This window comes from Olea europaea, chromosome 3, assembly GCF_002742605.1.
Source record: "Olea europaea var. sylvestris chromosome 3, O_europaea_v1, whole genome shotgun sequence".
NCBI lineage: Eukaryota > Viridiplantae > Streptophyta > Magnoliopsida > Lamiales > Oleaceae > Olea > Olea europaea.
In genome coordinates, this window is record NC_036239.1 from 2810100 (window position 1) to 2821455 (window position 11356).

Below are 11356 nucleotides of genomic sequence, written 5' to 3' on the forward strand. Positions count from 1 at the left end.
GGTGCATTTGTTTACACCACACTATATTAGTGAGGATAAAATTAAGTCGGATTAAGGTGCAAATTAAGTTGCGTTTGGTGCGATTTGTTATCGGAAAAATATTTAATTATCTAAAAATAAAAAATTATATCAATATGTCAGTTTGTCTAAATATTCTTAGGAATTCTTTCTCCAAATATGTGTAAATAACTTTCGCTACTCTTACTTTAAATAAAACAGTCACGTGTATTAAAAGTTAATCTTGTGTTACTATTAAAGTAAATAACTTGCTTATTTTTAACTTTAATCAGTATAAAAAATTATTTATTTGCTTACACGTAAAATGAGTTATTTTTCATAAAAGTGGAGTAATCTCATGTTTGGATAACTTAGGTTCTTATTTTTGAGTAAGAATAAGTTATAATTTTAATTAATATACTCCAATGTTGTGCAAATTTCTTGTTTGGAAAACTTCAATTTCACTAAAATGAATTTTATATCTTAAAACATGTTTTGTATGTAAATTTAATCTACTATGATGTAACAACTAACAAATTTTAGAATGTATCTCCTCTTTAGTTATATCTAATATAATATACTAAACACTATTAAAAATACATTTGTTATATAGTGTTATTATACCCTATATATTAGTAAATGAGTCAATATTGGCAGGTGCAACATAACTCATCCTCAACTTGAAAGGTAGTATTGTCAGCCAATGACCCATTAATTACGCCCACTTAATTTATTTTTTTTATTTTCTACACATCAAAATGTCAAAAAGGGCATTAGTGGATAACTTAGCACTTAATTTCCATGTATTTACACACCGACACACATCATTATTAAGATAAATAAAGGAAAAACCGACGTAAATAGTTGGAACTAAAAAAAAAAAAAACGACTTAGATAGTAGGAATGTATTTTGCAACCTAATGAGACACTCGTTTATATGATAAGAAGACATGTATCAAGTCGACAAATTTTATTAAAAAAAGGGCAAGATCAAAACTAAATGGCTTGCTGCGATTACTTAGAGTTTATTACTTATTTTCCACCACACTATATTAGTGAGGATAATATTAAGTTGGATTAAGGTGCAAATTAAGTCGCGTTTGGTGCCATATGATATCGGAAAAATATTTAATTATCTAAAAATAAAAAATTATATCAATATTTCAGTTTGTCTAAATATTCTTAGGAATTCTTTCTCCAAATATGTGTAAATAACTTTCGCTACTCTTACTTTAAATAAAATAGTCACGTTTATTAAAAGTTACTATTAAAGTAAATAACTTGCTTATTTTTAACTTTAATTAGTATAAAAAATTATTTATTTACTTACAAGTAAAATGAGTTATTTTTCATAAAAGTAGAGTAATCTCATGTTTGGATAACTTAGGTTCTTATTTTTGAGTAAGAATAAGTTATAATTTTAATTAATCTACTCCAATGTTGTGCAAATTTCATGTTTGGAAAACTTTAATTTCACTAAAATGAATTTTATATCTTAAAACGAAATACCGTTAACAGGTTTTGTATGTAAATTTAATTTACTATGATGTAACAACTGACAAATTTTAGACTGTATCTCCTCTTTAGTTATATCTAATATAATATACTAAACACTATTAAAAATACATTTGTTATATAGTGTTATCATACCCTATATATTAGTAAATGAGTCAATATTGCCCTCGGGGCATAATCCAGTAGTACAAAGGACAGGAGTGAGATTATCTCACGCCTTACTGGCAACTGCAGTGTGGGGGTTCGATTCCTAAGATATGGAATCGGACTCCTTGTAGGCGCAGTGTACATACAGCTCTTGTTCCCTGGCCTGATGGGGCACATCCCACGATTTACCTTTCTCACAAAACTCTAGGGACGGGACGGTGGGAACCCTCAAGGTTGGGATTCAACCTTTAAGTAAATTAGTCAATATTGGCCGATGCAACATAAATCATCCTCAACTTGAAAGGTAATATTGTCAGCCAATGACCCATTAATTACGCCCACTTAATTTTTTTATTTTTTTATTTTCTACACATCAAAATGTCAAAAAGGGCATTAGTGGATAACTTAGCACTTAATTTCCATGTATTTACACACCGACACACATCATTATTAAGATAAATAAAGGAAAAACCGACGTAAATAGTTGAAACTAAAGAAAAAGACGACTTAGATAGTAGGAATATATTTTGCAACCTAAAGAGACACTCGTTCATATGATAAGAAGACATGTTTCAAGTCGACAAATTTTATTAAAAAAAGGGCAAGATCAAAACTAAATGGCTTGCTGCGATTACTTAGAGTTTATTACTTATTTTAGGTATTTCGATAAATCAATAATAGAAAAAAAATAATTCACTTAATCAACCTTTAATTTATTGAGAATCTGAGTTTAGTTTAGTTGGTCCATATAAATATATACACACACTATGGGGTCATTCCCACTACTTTGAATTCCCCCAATTATCTCTCCTAATCTTGATTGTAACTGTCTAGACATTTCTCCAATAGCACTAATTAAGCTTTAATTGCTACTTTCTACAATTGCAATTATTACTATTGTCACAATTCAATTTCTTTAACGAGGCGGCAGGCAAATAAATATTAGATATTAAAACTTCTACATATATTTATAAATGAAAAAAAAAAAAAAAAAGCCCTTAACATTTTTGGAACAATTTCAAAAATATAAGAGACTTGATGCTACATATTTATGAATATATATATGTTGCAAAAAAATAAAAAGGGTATACCAAGAAAAATTGTATCCTTTTACGAAGACATAAACATACATATAAATAGATATATAAGTTTTGTTCAAATAAATACGAACCAAATAGGTGTTTTGTCATGACTCTTTAAATTCGTTTTTATTCTATTTATGATGCCCCTTAAGAAGTCAAACTCGACCATCATTTCAAGGAAATGTTACATGTACATAATTGTCTACATAAGGGTATACATAATTATACGTTGCACTGGATCTAACATTTAATTCAAATCTCACACTTGCACATTAACAACTGGATGATTGCCACATCATATTATGGACACCATTATGTGCAATAATTATGTACAAGTAAAATTTTCCAAACAAGTTTTAGTTTAGAGTTTAGATTTCCAACCACGAAAATCATCATATATCTTATGGGACAAAATTATGTGAAAAGAGACTTCAACATTCTTCACCTAATTATTTTTTTATTTATAGCAGTTGTACTTGGCAAACATAAATATTACAACCTTTATTCCATAATTTCTTTAATTAAATAATTCTTTGTCACCATTTTTTTTTTACTTGTAGGTCAAGCATATATTTCATTTATCTTTTTGATTAATTAAGCTTTTTATTTATATTCTTTTATTTATTTAAAAAAAGATGATTAAAAATTCATGTAAAAGAAAAGTTGTTAAATTTAGAATAAATTAAAACAAGACATTTATCTTGCTTTTCTTTCATGAAAAATAGAAGATGAAAATATAATAAACAATTTCTTTCTATATTAAAGATTAAACTTTTAGATAAGATAATTTCAATATGGACCAAAGCAAAGGAATGTCCTAAATTTAAGTCTTATCGTCAACTATTTAATGGAATTCACGTTAAATGTTTGATCAAAAAGAAATTAATTATACATCAAAGTTTTTTTAATACATAAAAATTATCAATAATTATTTAAACTTAAGTAAGTTAATATAATACTAATGATCAAAATAAGTCATGAATTTTATCCACTTAGTGGTGATTTGTCCATAGTCAATTCTCCTTTTATATTGTAGTGCCCCGTATATTGGAATCTAGTATTAAAGTATTTTTAAGAAACTCTTTAAAAGTAAAATACTCTCCATTTTAAAGAGTCAATCTTCAAAATTATATTTCAAAAGACTCTTCAAATTAATATTTTAAAATAGAGTGTGAGTTTGATTATCCAAATTTGGAATCAAATTCACTTTCTATAATTAAATACATTCAAGATATTCCAATTTTTAATACTCCATATATTGACCCAATTAAATAGTATATAAAAAGAAAAACGGGGGACAATAATATTATGACTTGGAGAAACGTTGATGAAAATAAAAGGTAGAAAAAAATAATTACATATTGAGAATGAAAAAAATTAAGTTTTAAAGATAAAGAGACTATTGGAATATTTAAAAATTTTTACTTTCTAAATTTATAGATACTTTTTAAATTATAAAACATGCTCTTTAATCATAGAGAGTTTCTTGAATATGCTTTTAATAAAATAAGTCAATTGGATACTTGTAAAACTTGGAAGTGGCATTGTATATCCTATTCCATAAGAATTTCTGCAATATATAACTTTTTACTTTTTGAATTTACTTTTTGAAAATTATCAACAGTTGTTCATGTCTGACTTCGAACAAGAGCCTCATCAGCAAAACACTAACTCCATTAATCAATCCGAAAATTCTTGCACCTTTCATTATATAGTTTGGACCAATTACTTTATTATATGGTTAATAGTATATGATCATCAAAATCGAAGTCACCAACACCCATTTTGAGTTGCCTCGTCCTTATTATCTCGCTGAATTTTAATTTCTATTATAACTTTCCTATCGATGGTTTAAGTGGATTTGAACAAAGACAACAACCCCCCACCCCCCACCAAAAAAAAAGGGCAGAAACAGAAAAAGTTTACATAGGTTATATTTTCGAATTAACTTCCAACATTTGCAGCCACAATATGTTATTTATTGATTCACAAAAAAAAAAAAAAAAATAATGTGTAGAATACCATTTCATTCACAACCTAGTTCAAGATTACATGCCATGGTCATGAAAAAAGTTATTTATTATTATTTTTCTTTAAAGGAAATATGAAAATTATATTAGGTCAAATCGCAGCGAACGGCTGACAAAGATATGAGGAGATACAATCAATCCAAAGATAAAAACTCCAATCTTTAGGAGCATGAGAGGCCAAGGTGTGGGCCCCTTTTTTCTGTGAATAAATTGGCAAGGGCCATAATTTGAAAAAGGTTTAATTAAATGAAGTCGAATTATTATTTGTTTTGGTTGTATTTTACATTGATTTCTTAATCTTAAGGTAATTATAAGGACTATTCTTAAAGTTATTAATAAAATTAGAAATAAATTAAATTTGAAAGGAAATATTTTAAATCCCGAAGTGTGGGTTAATAGTCGATTAACCCTAATAGCAATATTGTAAAAAATTTATAAACCCAATTAAGTAAAATTGTATTTTTTGACGTGCCACTTCTAGAATTTACACCTTCAAATATTATTGAGGAGTTAACGTTTTAGTGAGAGCGGATAACAAATTTTATTTACACTTTAGCTTTCAGTAAGTATAAAGTCGACTAGACATTTTTGAACTATTCTAATCGATCCGTTACAAGATTTATTGAGATATCCAAAACAACGAAATATTTAGAGAGACCACAACATGTCATCTCGGCTATGGTTTGGTGGTTTCAAGGCTTTGATGAAGCAGATAAGTCCAACACCTTTCTATCTGAAAATAAGTGAATAAATATGCGGGGATGCTTTTGGATACGTTAATGAAGATTATGATGAAGTTTCCATACACGGTATAAGGTCATAAGTTTTTACGATCTCCTTCAAATTATGAATTTGAAAGTGATGATGAGTAGGAGACGCACTTCACTCGACGTGCGGTGATAAGGATAAGGCTAGGATGTATTAAGTGTAAACTTGTGATTGTACTCTCTGTCTCCGAAAAGAATAAGTTTTCTATTTATTTTCTTGTATTATGTTTAAATTTTGTGATTAATAAAACTTGCGACATATGATGATTTTTTATTTTTTTTTTGTTTTTTTGTTTTTAAGAAGATAAAAGATACAACTAAATAAATGTCCTTATAAAAATGAGAGATGTGACATACATTATTATTCTCAAGTATCAAATGTAGTCTCAAACAACCGAATCTTATGCTAAGGGCTACATTTTATTTAGTGGGATTAATGGCAAATCTTGAAAGTGTGATTTACTTAAATTGCCACATCTCAACACATAAGCATCAAGAATTGACATATAGATGGAACATCATGAATAATACTGAATTCTTTTGTTGCTTAAAGCTCACATAAGAATTTAGTCAAATTAACTTAATGACAATGAAATCTTTACGCGTGAAAAGGAAAATTGCAAAATACATTGTCAATTGTATACACGTAAATCGTTAGTTCAACGTTCTAGAAAAAGAAGGAAATTAATGTGATTGAAAAGATAACTACAAAGATGAAGTGTATAACTATTATTCAGAGATTTTTATACCATCTGGACACAAACATATACGGTCGAACATTGGAATAATAACACATTAGAGATGAAACAATATGTTGAAATGTATGAAGAATAACATTGGTATTTTAATATTTATGTTAGCAAATAATCTAAAATGGAGGCTAGAAGTTGTGGCATTTGGGATGAGAAACAAGGTTGATTATCTAATCTATAAGACAAAAGGTGGAATATATTCCAAGAAAGGAATCAGAGAACTGCTCGAATATTTAGTACGAAGGGAAGTTAGAGTGCACTTCGCGAAGTTTCTTTTAGATAAAGAGAGATTGTGGAGCTATGAAGTGGGGAAGTCGACTATAAACACTACCGAAATACATATACATGATTTATGTTTATATTTTTTAAAAGGGTAGTCGTTATTTTTGTTGGTTGGTTAATTACATTAATACTTTTCGTTCATTAAGACTATTCAAATCTTTATATTCTTTTGTTGCAGGACATATCTTAATTATTAGAACTTCATCACATTTTTATTTTATTTTTTTAATTTCTTCTTTGTTAAGATTCACATGTTATTAAAGATTCAATCATATAAATATTATATTTTACGGCGCAAAGAAAAAAAAAAATTGATATTATTCACAGTCCTCTATTCAATCGATAAAAATTAAATACATGGATGTCATATATATAATCCATGAATTAAACACTAACCTCGCCAGCCTACATGACAACGTTGGAATATTAGGGTCACACCAGTCTCCATTATGTATAAGCCAATAAGTCAAATTAATTTCATTCACTGAATATTGGAAAGCTCTAATGTCCACTAAATAATTTGCATTACGGCTTGCGAAATCAAGCAATCAATTTCTCTATTTGTGATGTCTTGAAACTACTTGAGTAAGTCAACTAAAATCTTTTGGAATGATTTTGTCAAAATATAAATGAGAAATTAATAAATCGTCACTCATATCTTTATCTTTATAGGAAAAATGGCAAATCATTTAGAACCAAAATATTGGAGGGTGGGGGGAGGGGGGATGTCTATTCAATCGCCAAGTGAATAGCGAGTGAGATGAGTTGGATCGAACTAGAAAATTTCTCAATTTATGCTTTCATTTCAACTCTAAATTGTTTATCTTGAAATGCACCATTTTTGTATTTAACCCGACGTACTTCTTAATAAGAGCAAAGCAAGAGCTAGATTCTATAAAATCAATAATGCAATTATCGTTAAAATTAATCTAGTTGTACAATCATGCTTGACAATGCTGATGTTGTCAAAATCCAAGCCATTAATTTTAAAAATGATTTTCAAAATGGATGAATGTGATGTTGATAAGTATGATTGTCAAACAAAATGGTAAGAAAAGATTGTACAAGTAAAATGATTTATGTGGTTATCTATTCTTCTTTTTTCCTTTGTATTTTTGTTTATGTGTGGCATGTACACGTATAAGGCCTAAAAGGGCGGCCTCCATTCTATGGCTCAAGCATTTCCACATGGGTGGTCCTTCTTGAAAATTTGGTGTCACTTAGTACACTTTATTCACAAATTGGTGAAACCAACTTTGGCATTGGTGGGTTGGGTTTTTTGCCACTAACACTAATCTTTCTAATCCAATATGAAAAAGGGAAAATTGTTGAGTCATGTTTGACTGTACTCTATTGTTGATTTAGTTAAAAGTGCTATATGAGTAATTTAGGTATTATTTATTACTTTTACACGAGATGGAAGAATGTTCATACGGATATTATTAGTGTTATTTGCAATAACACGTGAAAGAAAAGCGATTAAAGGATGTATTCATTATTCAAAACTTGAAATACGAAATGTTTATGTAATTTTTGAAAAGAAAGCGTCTCTCAAATGATCAAAAATCTCATGAGAGGTCTTATGTAATATGTGCAAAGTATACTCTGCTAAAACAAATCATGTATGGCAGTATGACCAAGTAATTTAACAATTCAATTTACTATTAAACACAATTCTTAATTTTGTGTGAAATTAATGTAACTAAAAATGTAATTAGGTTTTGACAAAATTTGATAAAAATGTCTGTTTGAAAAATTGATAAAAATTGAAATTAAGTTTAAGAAAAATAAATTTTGGAAAATTAATGCCAAACATGACGTTTTATGCATGACTTGGGATTGAGAATAATTATTTGAAAACATCCCGTCATAAATCTATCGAAATTCCTATATTTTAAATAGAAAGCATGCTAGGTGTACAATATTTTTTATATCACCTTTGACAGTCATCTCACATCACATGTGTGAGCCCCATGATTATTCAATCGTAGGGTCCACTAGTATAAGTGGACTGTCAAAAGAGTGTACAGTAGATACTGTACACTCAGCATTTTTCTTTATATAGAGATAAATGTTTTAAAAGCATCATATTAGGTCGAATTTATGTCACAATGCACCTTAACGTGTGAAAAAACTATAAATTAAAAAAAAAAAATTGATAGAAGATCGTAAGAAACCAATATTAGATAGATGTATTGGATGCGGGCGCACTATGCATGATTCGAGTTGATTTGCGTAAACATAGGACATTTTTAACGGCTTTATGTTTCCACTGCCCCATGGCTATTGCCCCCTTTCACCTCTCAATTACCAATTGGATCTAATTAGGTCAACGCTCTCTCCAAATTTGATGCTTCTTGATTAAACATGACCAATTCTCTAAGCTACCACACACTAAGTAGTAAGTACCCGTTTAATAAGACTTTTTAAAAAGTCAAAAGTTATTTTTAGGACTACAGAGTGTGTATCCAATTGAGACTTTTGGAATTTAAAAAGTTTAGGAATATTCAATGTAAACTTTTTAAGCTCTTTAAAAGTACTGGTGTATTCAATCAAAATTTCTATAGAATTTTAAAATATCTTTAAAAAGTCATAGAGTATTTAATTAAAACTTCTTAGAAGTCTTTATAAATTTTGGAATATTCAAATTATTAATGACTTTTAAAAACTTTTATAAAAGTTTATAAGGTACTACTTTTTAACTAGAAAGTACTAATATAAAACCTCAAAATTTTGTCTCTCATGCATCTCAAGATTTGGAGAGACTTTCACAAAATAAAATAGATAATTATAATAATAATAATAATAATAATAATAATAATAATAATAATAATAATAATAATATGTATATGTATATGTATATTTTTCTTTCAATCATTCTCTTTCTTTTTTCCTTACACGGATATTAGAGTTATGATTAAAAATTATTTTTTTCTATTGGTTATATTTGTTTCGATTTTTCTTTTTCTTTTTCTTTTTTTTTTTAAATTCTCTCTCTCTCTTTCTCTCTACCTCTCTCTCTCTCTCAATTTTTATCTCCATTTTTTCTATGAAAACATTACATTGTAACTAATATTTTTTTTCCTACTAGTTAAAGGGTCTTATAACCCTTTTTTTCATCGTTTATGAAAAATTATCTATTTGCAATTAAAATTTTAAGATTTTATTTAAAATAGACTAATTTATAAACAAATTTAATTTAAATATATTGATTCATGTTTACTCTTAAAGGTACGTCATATTAAGTTATTAACAACACTGAATATTTAATCTCTTATATACCGATGTTTAGGAGGCACACTACAATAAAATATATATTATGCTTTTTAAAAAAAATTAATTATTAGTGTAAGAATTAGGAATTCCTCTTCCAACTCAACCCATAATGGACGTTATTGTTATGGCAAAAATCAAAAAAGAAAACAAAAGGAGAAACTTGTCCAATAGTAACAAATAGTGCCTTCATAGGTTGACACCCAATCCAAACTAGTAGTAAGCGATCCGCCAAAAGCAACCAAAATATTACTCGATGATTTGGGAGAAAACTTGAACTATGTAAATACACATTTTTAAAAAAAAGGTAAAGCCAACAGACATAAAAATTGGTGTTATTGCTACTACACCTCCCGGTTTGTGAGGTATTCTATGAAGAATGGCATGGATTGATAGGAAATACCATTTCGACACAATATAAGACGGGCAAGACATCAAATTAGCAGGTATATAATTGTCGAGGCATCCCAAAACACTAGGAGCATAAAAATCCAAATGGAAAAAAAGATGGCAAAAACTACCAAACCTACTAGATCCTTTACTTAAAAGGGGAGTAAATGATGAAGGTAATAAGCAATTTTATCCATCTCTGAATGTACACCCAATGGATTATTTGATCCATATTGATGCAATGCGGCCAGATGAAGAAGACTGGCGCCTACTAAAATAAAGGGGAGTAAATGATGAAGACTAAAAAAACGATTTAAGGTGGCATTGTCCACGGAGAAACCCCCCCAAAGCCAGGTTACTATGGTATCTCCTACTACAAGCATGACGCTAGCTAAGCTTGGTCCTATCGCTGTGAATTATTGTCCTCTTTTTGTGAGAAGCTGTGACGGCGGTGTCGGCCCTTTGAGACTGTGGCTAGACCTATAGTATTGGGGGAGTATGGGACAAAAAATAAATCTACTTGGTTTCGGACTTGGTACAACCCAAGGTCATCATTATATCATCTCAACTGAATAAAGAGAAGGGACTTTATGTTCTTCATAGCTGAGAGACAGGAGCAGTTGTTCACTGATTGAGCGGATAGAGATAGCTACCCGAAATTGTTGGATGGAAAAGGTGGTGCTTTTACTGGAGAAATCAGATGTTTTTCCTTCTATATAAGCTTAGAATACCAGTGATATGCTACTCCCGTACTCCAAGAATCAGGTGCTATTTTGTTTGAGACAAGAAATAATTGAATCAATAAATTTTCTTTATTATGCTTACTTATTAATGCCACAACGGTGTTGCCTGACCTTGTCTATAAGTTGTGTTGTTGCTGTGGAAATATTTCTAGAGTCAAACTACGTTTGATTGGGATATGTGCGACGCATATGGCATGGGGGACAGACGGACAGTAAGAAGTAAAAAATCAAATTTTTTTTAGATATTCTGCCAGCATAATGCGTGAACATGCGAGCCTAATTTAGGCTAGGGGAATTTTCAAAAATGTCACAAAATTAACAAGGTCCTCAAAAGTTGTCATTTTCACTTTATGTGAGCAAAAATATCACTTTTTTTTT